The 13,200-nt window shown below is 44.7% G+C and overlaps 1 protein-coding gene across 1 annotated transcript in view; it reads right to left on the bottom strand.

Moving 5' to 3' along the window:
- Positions 1-401, bottom strand: part of DRD1 (dopamine receptor D1) — a 135,070-nt gene extending 134,669 nt beyond the window's left edge. The window contains exon 1 of the mRNA XM_075342343.1: positions 296-401. The gene's annotated coding sequence lies outside the window, so the exon portion shown is untranslated. The remainder of the gene's footprint in view (positions 1-295) is intronic.
- Positions 402-13,200: the final 12,799 nt, after the last annotated feature.

Genomic DNA, 13,200 nt, shown 5'->3' with positions numbered 1-13,200 from the left:
TAGAAAATATACAGAAAATATTATCTTATCATATCTTTACAAGACGCATGAGAATAAATTAAGCCAGCCGTCATCTAAACAGCCATATAGACAAAAACTTAAAAAAAGAAGCAACGTATCATTCCAATGAAACTACGAATAAATAAAACAAAACCTCTTTCATATAAACTGCAAGACTTTTATTTTTTATATCTTTCCATGCCATCAGATAGAAATAAATAAAGGTACAGTATACAGAAGGCAGACATGAGGAACTAAGCTTCATAACACTTCTCATCCAGCCAGCATCACTTACATGGATCTTGAAGAATTCAGCTGATCCTTAAGATGATTCCGACCTCATCATGTTGGAGATGAAAGTAGCCTTCCCGTTAAAACAATGCTGTCTTGTGTTCCTCACTTTGAGAGTGCTGTAGTATCTCCAGCTTTGCTCTGCTCTTCAGTCCATTGTTAGATAGCTGACGTCCTGTATAGAGAATATGTATATAGGGCGCCCTCTCGTGGTCAAAGCACAGAACCACTGCACAGCGGAGGAGCCTGATTCATCACAATGCCACAAATTTAGGAACATACGGCTTTCCCTCCAGGATATGAAGATCATTGAATTACACTACAGTGAGGTGTTAATCTTTGTAACTTTTCACACACTAAATTTCATTAACTTCATGAAGTTAGAAGAGTAATTTATTAAAATGCCAACCTAAAATTCACAGCAAATCAGCCAAAATATATTTTGGTACACTGGTTCCAAGAAAAGTAATGATGGCATACATTAATAATAGTTATTGAGTTTATGGTACAGAAGACTCCTGTCTATCCAATTAATTGGTAAGCCTGTATTCTATATCTACGTAGGTTGAAAAAAGACCAAGGTCTATCTAGTTCAACCTTCCTACACCAATTATACATTGTATTATTAAATCATATATAACCGATAATGTTGAGCATACTGAAGTAATCATTCAGACCTTTTATAAAAGGTGCTATAGTATCTGCCATTCCTACCTCTTGTGGTAGGACATTCCACAGTCTGACTGCTCTAACTGTAAAGAACCCTTTCCTATTTAGCTGCTGGAATCTCTTTTCTTCCACTCGCAGTAAGTGCCCCCTGGTCCTTAGTATTGTCTTTAGAAGGAATAATTCATGTGCCGCTCCTTTATATTAACCACACATGTATTGATTAACCCGTTAACGACTGCGGGCAGTAATATTACGTCCTAGCGGTCATAATGTGACTGCCCGCGGTCTGCCGCTGGCAGCATGCCGCGATCGGCGCACATCTCAGCTGATTTTCACAGCTGAGATGTGTGCCTGCTAGGCACAAGCAGAATTGTTATCTGCTCGGGCCATTTAACCCCTTAAATGGCGCTGTCAATATGTGGCAGCGCTATTATAACGGCATCGGCGGTAAACTTTTACTTACCCGACGATACCGGAAGTCACGTGATGTGATCAAGTGACTTCCGGTGGTTGTCATGGTAGCACAGGGTCATGTGATGACTCCTGTACTACACATGAATTACTTTCAGTTTCACTTGGCCCAGAGCCCAGTGAAGCAGAAAGTGACCGTATCTGCTATATACAGCTGTATAGCTATGATCAGCAGATAGGGCAGAGCGATCGGATTGCTGATCGTTATAGCCCCCTAGGGGGACTAGTAAAATTTAAAAAAAAAGTTAAAAAAAGTTTTAAAAAATTAAAAAAAAAAAAAAAAAACTCTAAACGTTCAAATCACCCCCCTTTTACCCTATTGAAAATTAAAGGGTTTAAAAAAATAAAAAATATATACACATTTGGTATCGCCGTGTTCAGAAATGCCCGATCTATCAAAATATAAAATCAATTAATCTGATCAATAAACGGCGTAGCAGCAAAAAAATTCCAAAATTACGCTTTTTTGTCACCACGACTTTTGGGCAAAATGCAATAACAGGCGATCAAAACGTAGCATCTGCGGTACAGTTAAAAATGTCAGCTCGAGATGCAAAAAATAAGCCATCACTGAGCCATAGATCCTGAAAAATGAGAACGCTATGGGTCACGGAATATGGCGTAAAACATTTTCGGACAAACTTTCGATTTTTTTTAACCTTTTATATAAAAGTAAACCTATACATGTTTGGTGTCTACGAACTTGCACTGACCTGAGGCATCACACCCACACATCAGTTTTACCATATAGTGAACACAGTGAATAAAATATCTCAAAAACAATAGTGCTATCGCACTTTTTTTGCAATTTTTCTGCATTTGGAATTTGTTTGCCATTTTCCAGTACACTATATTGTAAAACTTATGGTTTCATTGAAAAGTACAGCTCGTTCCGCAAAAAATGAGCCCTCATATGACCATAATGACTGAAAAATAAAAAAAAGTTAGGTCTCTCAGAAGAAGAATGTCGAAAAAAAAAACGGAAAGCGAAAATCGGCAGGACGTGAAGGGGTTAAGGTTATATACAATGTAGGAATTCTGCAATATGCTCTTAGCATTAAGAGTGTATGCTCCAAAAGAGAAGAGATGATGAAAATGTATACTTTGACAATTACATTAGAGAGTCATGACAGCTATGAAGGGTCACCAATGGAAGAAGTCCCAATAAAGTATAGTAAGATGCTCATAGTGCACTGTAATAAAAAATAATCTTGTCCTCAAAAGATCAGAATCCCTGGAAGAACACAGATATAATCAGCAGTACCAACTTTATTAAAAATGAATCTGATACAATTACAAATATTTCCTTTTTTGCTCTTTCTGAATATTGTTATTTAATTCACAACCCTGCAGTTTTAGTAATCCAAACTTAGATGACCTCTGATGTCTTTGCAGAGCTAAGATTAATCTTGTAGGACAGCGCAGGTGCAGGTGTAATGCTCATCCGGTGTGTAAGATATGAGGCCGATGAGGTCAGGAGATCCGGGGCCTGCCTGTACTTAGATTATAAAACACAGATGTGAGAAACCAGCTCAAAGTTACTTTAAAAAGGTATTCTCAAGCATGAAAGTTATCCCCTACATGTGGGACAATCATCCTGACAACCAGAGATCTGAAGGTCCCTGACTGAAAGGAGCAAAGGTCGAACATTCACACTAGTGCTCCATCTCTTCTAACGGGAGTTAAAAAGACAAGGTGAGCCTGTCTGGTTCTCTCTGGCGGTCCCACTAAAGGGGTTGTCCGAAGGCAAAAGGAAATTTAATTTAAATCCCTATTTGATCCTTTAATCTAAGCTATTTTTCAGTATAATTGTATTCCCTACCGTTCCCTGACTACATTATTTAACTACTATACTACTTTTCTTCTACTTCCTGTCTGATGATGATTCACTTGGAAATCCCAGTGCATGCTGGGATACTCAAACAAAGTGTCATCAGGGGGCAGACTCTGTGGTAGTGAACACTCTGTCCCTTCCCTGAAACGAAGCATCATCATGGTGCTTCATTTCAGGGGCTGGTCTGTTCCCCTCCCTGCTCTGTCCCAGCTGTCCCTGCTGTCTGTCCCTCCCTCTTGTCTGTCCCAGCTGTCCCTGCTGTCTGTCCCTCCCTGCGTTGTGCATTGTGCGATCTGCACCGTGTACAGAACCCACTCCGTTATTATCTGAAGTCTATAATAATCAGCTGGTAACAAAGCAGTGTCTATAGTTGGCATGCAAAAGACTAATGCCATTCCCCGCTGGTGACGTCTTTGGTCTCCTGCATGTAGACACTGCACTGTTACCGGCTGATTATTACAGATCTGAGCCAATAAGCTCAGAGCAAGGAGGGAAAGATCAGGGACAGCTGGGACAGAGAAGCCCTAGAAACGATCGTCTTGATGAAGCTTCATTTCAGGGATGGAAAGAGGCTATGGTAACTGCCACAGAGTGCCCCCTGATGACACTTTGTTTGAGTAACCCAGCATGCACTGGGATTCTCAAGTGAATCATCATGAGACAGAAAACAGAAAAAAAGAATAGCTGTCAGATACTGTAGTTAGGGAACAGTAGGGCATTTTTAATGTGAGCATATTATACAATAGTTTAGATTATAGCATTAAAAAGATAGGGATTTAAATGAAGTTTCCTTTTGCCTTCAGACTAACCCCTTAAGAGTGATTTGAGCAGTAGTGCACATGACTGACCCCCAATCTATTCACCTCTGGCTTTTCACAGCACTGGTTTTCAGAATTGCTAAGGACTAAGCTTGATGAAGACTCTATAGTCGAAACGTCTGACCTTGATGGTTTATGGTTGATGGTTTAAAGATGGATTGATCCATTGGGACGCTGTCATTTTTCTTATATGGTATGCCAGTAGAGCCATCAGTGATCTGGAAGCTATCCCATATCCCAAAGATAGGGGATAACTTTCAAACTTGAGACTAGCCTTTTAAACCTATCTCTTGGCTGGTTAAGCAGAATCTTTATTTTGGAGGCAATCATATAATGAACACACCTAACACACAGGCCCTAATTCTTCATTTTTAATGACTATTATTTTTTCTCTTGTGGCATTCCTTGCTGTTTTTTGTACCAATTTTCTAAAAATTGCACTTTTTTGTGCCTTTTTAAGCAAAAAATCATACAACCTTTAAAATGTCATGTGTTTTTAACTGCACAAAAATGAAACATTTTGTAATGAGACGAACATTATGCGAGCGGGCTGTTATATAGAGTTTGTATATGTTTGTGCACCTGCTAATTCATTTAATACTAAAGGCAGCCCTGTCCAATTTCTGTAGCTTTTCATAACATTGTTACATCAGTGGCCAGAGATGCTGTGCATTTGTCTTGTACACCTACAGGCAGGTGATTCTTCACAGTACTATCAGTGTTTTATAGATGAGATAATGGCTTTTGCTACTGATAGTTTCTAGTAAATACTACAGTAAATCCATCTGTCTCTGAACTGAAAAAATGATGAATGATCTACGAAAAACTCCTGAAAAATTGATGTTCCAATGAGTAGTTGAATCAAGTATTTTTCCTGCAGTTTTCGCTCTGGGTGGATGCTGAATAATAGTAATAATCTTAACAGCTCTACAATGCAATGACTGGGTATAAAAAAATGGCACCATGATAGACAACAGATGATACAATATAGATTTCTTTCCCTTCTTTGATTGTATCAACCTTTGCATTATGTTGTAGCAAATGCGTTATTAGGATTATTAATTTTCCTACCAAGAGTATGAATATTCTTCTTTTGCCTTTAACCCCTCACCATCCATTCTGTTTTCACCTTACTGACCATGCCAAATTTTACAACTCTGACCAGTGTCGCTTTTATGTGATAACTCTGGAACACTTCAACGGATCCCGATGATTTCGAGACTGTTTTTTAGGCCGGGACCACATAGGGGACTACTGCGATCCTCGCATGACACTCTGCTCACACTGGCAGCACAGCAGGAGCTGAGTGTCATGCAAGTGTCACTGCAACTGAGGTCCGATTGTGCGATCGGACCTCAGCTGCGGGGGGCTGGCCGGCGCTGAGGAGGGGTGGGCTGGCTCTGAGGAGGGGCGGGCTGATGCTGCAGAGGGGCAGGCGGGATTTATCTCCCTCTCTCCTCTGTTGCCAGTTATTGCCATTCTTGCCCTGCACTCGCGGTACACCGGTGTACCAGAAGTAGTACAGCACAGGAAGCACCAGGATAGAAAAGTGCAGATGGGGTACTGACATGCTCGGGTTGAAAACAAATGTTTTACTTTGACAGTCTTTAAAGGGAATCTGTCAGCAAGATTTAGCTATCTGATAGTATCATGATGTAGGAGCAGAGACCCTGATTGCAGTGATGTATCACTTACTAAGATGTTTTTAACTGTTTCAATACAATGAGTGTTTTATCAGCAGGAGATTATCATTACAGGACAACTGGCTTCCTGCCTCCCAGTCCAACCCTGCCTCCACCACTGATTAGCAGCTCTCTGTCACTATATTTTGTGCATCAAGAATAAGAAGCAGCTATTATCAACACAAGACCAGATTACCAATGCAATAGCAGGATGCAGCAGGCCCCCATTATAAACGTAAGGGCAGCACAGGTGTAAAATACTGATGAAACAACCACTCAAAACCTATTAATTCATAGATTGTACATGCACACAAATAAAGTTTGCATAAGGCGCCAGTCACAGATACGTGTGAAGCACGGTGTCTGCCTTACAGCATATATAAGTGCATCCACCAGGATAGACATCCCAGTTCTCCCAACCAAAACTAATGTGCCTTGCTGCATCCTGCATAACAAGGAAAAGAATAAAAAAAATAGAACTTTTTTGAGCAATATAAAGATGAAAAATATTACCGAAATAAAAATACAAGAGGTATTGGTCATATTTTGGCCAAGATATACAAGCTCGCAACTCAGCGTCCAGGGTCGCCATACTTGTGAGTCCCTATATTAAATTCAATGTGCACAGAAATCAGTGGTGTGGAATGGGTTACAAGTAGCTCAACATCTATCTATACAACACCTGCTATATCTGCAGTAGAGGAAATTCTGTCCCTTTAATAACCGCTGTACCTAATTCATTAAATGATACATCACCGGAATCAGGGTATCTATCTCTATATAATGTTGCTGTCAGATTTTTTAGCAAAAATCTGACTACAAATTCCCTTTAAAACAACCCCTCATCTTAATTCCATAGACATATACACAATGTCACCTTGGCTCTGGTGTTCCATGGATGAATGACTCCTGTGTCACATACACATCCAGCAGCAGTGTAACTAGTGATTTCTGGCTTTGCTAGCGTGAGACCCTTTAAATTTTAAATTAGATATATGTTTGCTTCCCAGTAGATGTCAACCTTTTAACATTTTATGTTAAGTTCTAAAATTCTGTGCTTATTTCATGATGTATATTTATAAAAAGTCAGTGCATGTGCATTTCCAAAAGCCCAGGACTAGACTTGCTTTAGGTATTCATTAGCTTAACATCTGGGTCACCCATGAATCTACCTATGACTATGTATCAAGTTAAGTTATGAAGTTTATTGTGGGAAGCTCACGTTTTAGAAACCACAGAAAAGATGGAAATTTAGAGTCCTCAGTAATTGATAAGTGCTGATGTCACATTGACAATGCTGCAGCCAATAACTGAGCTCAGTGGCTTGTCTTACTAACTCAGGCAGAACTGATGAGATCAGTTATTGGCTGCAGCATTGTGAAGTGACATCAGCGCTGCAGAAAATAATACAACAGATGTATATGGCAGTATTATTGGTAAAAATTGTTCTTGCAGTAAATGTTGATTTCTCGGTCCCGGGCAGTGAACTACTGTGATGTGTCACTGGGTGGCCGTTTCCCGGTTCCGCGACCCTGGGGGTCGCTTTAAAAAGGGGTTTATTTACAGAGGGAAAGTTAATAAAGTTTATGTCATGATGCCGCTTGCGGGCTGCGGTTATGGTGATAGAACTGCCGCTGCACAGTCTTCCCACTGGGGCTGATGTGAGGGCAGCCTGGATGTTGGGCCCTCCGCAAGTAGGGCTGGGCCCCAGGGGGTTAGTTGATGAAGTTAGGAGTGGATAGAATGGTAGGCCACACGAGGAGCTGCTGTGTAACTGGTTCTCTTCACTCACAGTAGATGGTAACTGGTACCCGGAGGATGGCTGGTGTTCACCTCTGGTTCCCTTAGTTCCAGTGCCGGTTGATGACCCGGTGGATTCTTTCCCCTCCACCTTTCTCAAGTTGGTGGATCCCCGTGGCTTGGATTGTCTTGGGGTCCCCTCCTGTTTGTGTCTCAGTCTCTGGTCCGTACAGCGGGCAGTGTGAACCCTGTAGGGACAGTGTTTGGTTCCGGTCCCTGGCTCTCCCGTTACTGCTGGTGCCCCCGGACTTCTAGGGTCAGTGAGGTCCTGGACTGTCCCCTCACTGTGCAGATTTTTATGCGGTCTGCCTGGAGAGTTTGCCTGACCTAGGGCCCTGTGCCTCGTCAGGGCTATGGTTCCAGGAGTACTTTGCCGTACTCCATCGGCATCCACACGCCTGGGCCCTCAGGTCACCGTCACACTCCCGTGTCAGTGCAGTTACGTCCATCTCCTCTCACTTCCATTACTAACTCTAACTAACTGACTAACTGTTGTCCCCTCCCACCTGGTCGTTGTCTAGTGGACTGGATCGGCTCCACCCCTGGGTGGCCATCCATTGGGTCAAATTCTAGTCTGTCACCAGTCTGTGGGGATGGGGTAAAACTCGGATTATAATGTGTTTTGCTGTTACCGGCACTGGTCTTCCAGGTCCCTGGGGGTAGGCCATGCATCTTTGGCAGGATGCAGTACCTTGTAGTGCCCTGTTAGGTTCAGCGGCGCTACATACTTTCAAATGTTAAGGCTAAATTTTAGTACCAGTCTGGCCCTGGCTGATACCTTAATGGTTAAGTAAATAGAAGAAGACAAATAAAAAGCATTTGAGACTTGAGTTTTGGGCAGCCCTTTCATCATCAGTAACTTTTATTGTTCTACCTTCTCTCATTATTTTGTTGTAAGCCACGGAGAATTCAGTGTCCTGCACCGGTTAGTCAAGCATATGTAAATCCAAACTCATTATGCACTACTCCCCATGCCTACCTATGGCAGTGATAACAGATGACAGTGAAGATTTTTACTATTACTAATGTCAGCACTGGAGATGTGGATGTAAGGAGCATGGCATAATCAGTTTGGATTTTCATATGCTTGACAAGCAGACGACACTGAATTCTCAGGGGCTTACAGCAAGATAATAGAAGAAGATAGAGCAATAAAAGTTACTGATCCTGAAAGGGCTGTCCCAGCCCTATTCTAGGATACCATTAATTTTGTAGTAGAAAATAACCTGACAGATTCCCTTTAAGTCATACCGTCAGGCGTGAAACCTGAAAAGTCCATCAATAATACAATCTAAAAATACAATTGATTCAAGACACTGACATATCTCAGAAAGAAGAGAGTAATCACTTTTGTCCAATTAAGAATACAATCAATCCCAGTTGATTACATTGGCAGTTTTAGCATTACCTTACGCGACATTAGTGATCTGTTTGTATTGCTTTTAGAATCTTATCATTAGAGTTTGTACCCAAAGATAAAATATATATGATTTTCTATTAGAAAATCTTTATATTATAATTTCTTCTATAGCTCAGTTCTATACTGAAGAGTATCATCATTGTGATGGTTTATGGACAATGCACTGCACTGACTGTTAGTAAAGACTGAGAGCAGAAATTAGACTCATTGATCCCAATGTGTCACAAATTCCACTGTTAGCAGGTTTGACCTGAAATGACCGAAGTATGCTGCATGCATTGTGAATTACCATGCATGACATTTTAACTGTCTCCTTATCATCTTCCTCTATTCTACTATTGTTTTCAATGTGAACAGAGGTGAAACAAAGACTTGCATGCAGATCATGAGACGTGTACAGTGTGTACATACCAACACTTTACATGGTATCTTCTGTTTAAAGTGATGAGTATTTAACCTATGGGGAAACTTAATAGCTAGGTAAGGACCTCCAAAGACATTATAATCAGGGATGATTGAATACCTCAAATATTCGGCAACGCCCGTATTTGATGAATAGGTCGCCACTATTCGACTATTTGCGAATATTCAATACACAATTTAAGTCTATGGGAAACTCGAATAGTTGACGAATAGCAACTATTCGGGCTTCCCATAGACTCAAGGGTGTTTTAAACGCTGCGACATGGCTAACGATATATCGTCGGGGTCACGTCGTTAGTGACGCACATCCGGCGCCGTTAGCGACATTGCAGCGTGTGACACCAAGGAGCGACGATCAACGAGCGCAAAAACGTGAAAATCGTTGCTCGTTGACACGTCGCTCCTTTCCAAAATATGGTTGCTGCTGCAGGTACGATGTTGTTCGTCATTCCTGCGGCAGCACACATCGCTGTGTTTGACACCGCAGGAACGACGAACATCTCCTTACCTGCGTCCACCGGCAATGAGGAAGAAAGGAGGTGGGCGGCATTGTCCGGCATCTCTGCTCCTCCTCTGCTATTGGACGGCTGCCGTGTGACGTCGCTGTGACGCCACACGAACCGCCCCATTAGAAAGGAGGCGGATCGCCGGCCAGAGCGACGTCGCAGGGAAGGTAAGTCCGTGTGACGGGTGTTAGCGATGTTGTGCGCCAGGGGCAGCAATTTGCCCGTGACGCACAACCGACGGTGGCGGGTACGCTCGCTAGCGATATCGGTACCGATATCGCAGCGTGTAAAGTGCCCTTTACATTACGCATCGAATATTCGCATAGCGGCAACCTATTCGTCGGATATTCACGAAGCCGAATATTGCCGAATATTTGCGATATTCGGTTATCCCTAATTATAATCCTATAATGAAGGGAGACTAATCCAACTTTCACACAATCTTTATTATATCAAATTAAACATGATAAAAGAGAGATGTAATAAAATACAAAGAAAGGTGAGGCAGGAAGGAAAAAGTCCTATTGTACACCTATGATGCAATAATCAAATGGTGGCATCTAAACCGTGCAAGTGCTTAACAGTATAAGTTCCATATGAAGACTATGAAAAAAAAAATAATAATAATTGCTACTTGTAATAAGTGAAACAACCTTTAAACAGATGCACATATAATATATGGGATATTTAGTCATTGGTAACATAAGTGTAATTTTCAAGTAAACATCAATGACAGAATAATAACTGTCATAGTCTATATATATAATTGCCTTATTCTGTCTGTCTGTCTGTCATGCTCCAAAATTGTGTCACGGTGACAGTGTCACGGTGACAGTGTCACCGTGACACTGTCACCGTGACATGTCCTTACGGTGACACAAAGCTGATTGGCCGCTGGGTTCGCCATGGCCCCGCCCCCCCACACGGATTGGCCTCTCGCCCCGGCTGCGCCCCCACACGGATTGGCCAGCCGCTCGCCCAGGCTCTGCCCCCCCCCACAGATTGGCCTCTCGCCCCGGCACCCTGCAGGCATTGGCAACTCGCCCACGCCACGCCCCGCCCCACTCACGCAATAGACGTTAGCTCTCCCCCCCTCCCCCCCCCCCCCCCCCGCATTGCCCGAACTGCCACGGTCACGGACCCACGAATCCCAGGTGAGTACTGTACTCCCCCCCCCTTTTCCCCCTCCCCAACGGGAGCCCACATCAGCGTACGCCGCCGCCGTATGCTGGTGTCGGCTCCCGTGCGAGCGGGGGACGTCTTGTGCTGGTAACCATGCTTGCATAGTTACCAGTAAATGAAGGTCCTGCAGCGGCGCGACTTCCACACGCACAAACATAACAGCACACACACACGCATACACACACATCAGATCGCACTCACTCTCACAAACACCTCACACACAATTCACACACACATCGCATCTACATACTCACAGCATCCGGCGATATCGCTTGCTTCTCGGCCTCGATACTGTGCTGTTGTGATCTTCCAGGACCTGACGGAGGATCACATGGCCAGAGGCATGTGGTATGTCCGGATGTTGTGAGTATCAGCGCGTATGTGCGATATCGTCAGTGTCTGTAAGTGGATGCGATCGGGTGTGTGTGAGTGGATGCGATCGGGTGTGTGTGAGTGGATGCGATCGGGTGTGTGTGAGTGGATGCGATCGGGTGTGTGTGAGTGGATGCGATCGGGTGTGTGTGAGTGGATGCGAGGGGCTGAGGCTGGGGACAGAGAGGGGCTCAGGCTGGGGACAGAGAGGGGCTGAGGCTGGGAACAGAGAGGGGCTGAGGCTGGGGACAGAGAGGGGCTGAGGCTGGGGACAGAGAGGGGCTGAGGCTGGGGACAGAGAGGGGCTGAGGCTGGGGACAGAGAGGGGCTGAGGCTGGGGACAGAGAGGGGCTGAGGCTGGGGACAGAGAGGGGCTGAGGCTGGGAACAGAGAGGGGCTGAGGCTGGGGACAGAGAGGGGCTGATGCTGGTGCAGCATGGGGGATGGATTACAATGGGGGGTGCGCAGCATGGGGGATGGAGCACGTTTGGGAGTGCGCAGCATGGCGGATGGAGCACGTTTGGGAGTGCGCAGCATGGCGGATGGAGCACGTTTGGGAGTGCGCAGCATGGCGGATGGAGCACGTTTGGGAGTGCGCAGCATGGCGGATGGAGCACGTTTGGGAGTGCGCAGCATGGCGGATGGAGCACGTTTCGGAGTGCGCAGCATGGCGGATGGAGCACGTTTGGGAGTACGCAGCATGGCGGATGGAGCACGTTTGGGAGTGCGCAGCATGGCGGATGGAGCACGTTTGGGAGTGCGCAGCATGGCGGATGGAGCACGTTTGGGAGTGCGCAGCATGGCGGATGGAGCACGTTTGGGAGTGCGCAGCATGGCGGATGGAGCACGTTTGGGAGTGCGCAGCATGGCGGATGGAGCACGTTTGGGAGTGCGCAGCATGGCGGATGGAGCACGTTTGGGAGTGCGCAGCATGGCGGATGGAGCACGTTTGGGAGTGCGAAGCATGGCGGATGGAGCACGTTTGGGAGTGCGCAGACTGGCGGATGGAGCACGTTTGGGAGTGCGCAGCATGGCGGATGGTGCACGTTTGGGGGTGCGCAGCATGGCGGATGGTGCACGTTTGGGAGTGCGCAGCATGGCGGATGGTGCACGTTTGGGAGTGCGCAGCATGGCGGATGGTGCACGTTTGGGAGTGCGCAGCATGGCGGATGGAGCACGATGGGAAGTGCGCAGCATGGGGGATGGAGCACAATGGGAAGTGCACAACACACCACACACACACACACACACACACACACACTGGGAACCACAAACAACTGCCCTACACAGACACCTACACACACAGACAACGCTGCACACACACAACACCCAACACACAAACACCGCGGCACACACAAATATAGGCACATACCGCACAACACACACATTGCACAAAACATACCTCCCCCCAAAACACACCACACACACACAAACCGCGCAACACACAACGCTACAGACACACAGCGCTCCACAAACAACGCAACACACATACAACACCGCTCTCACCCCCGTCACACCCAGACAACACCCAGAACATGTACAGCGCCTACACAAACACTTGGTAACTACACACAACATATATATATATATATATATATATAACAAAAATCATACATGAACTACACAATACGTAAATTCTAGAATACCCGATGCGTAGAATCGGGCCACCTTCTAGTATTAAATATTATGTTTTAACAGTTTAACAGAACAGTACAGAGAGGACACCCATTTG

Source organism: Anomaloglossus baeobatrachus, chromosome 4 (assembly GCF_048569485.1).
Source record: "Anomaloglossus baeobatrachus isolate aAnoBae1 chromosome 4, aAnoBae1.hap1, whole genome shotgun sequence".
Classification (NCBI taxonomy): domain Eukaryota; kingdom Metazoa; phylum Chordata; class Amphibia; order Anura; family Aromobatidae; genus Anomaloglossus; species Anomaloglossus baeobatrachus.
Note: the sequence above shows the minus strand (reverse complement) of the source record. Positions and strands in the feature narration are given on the sequence as shown.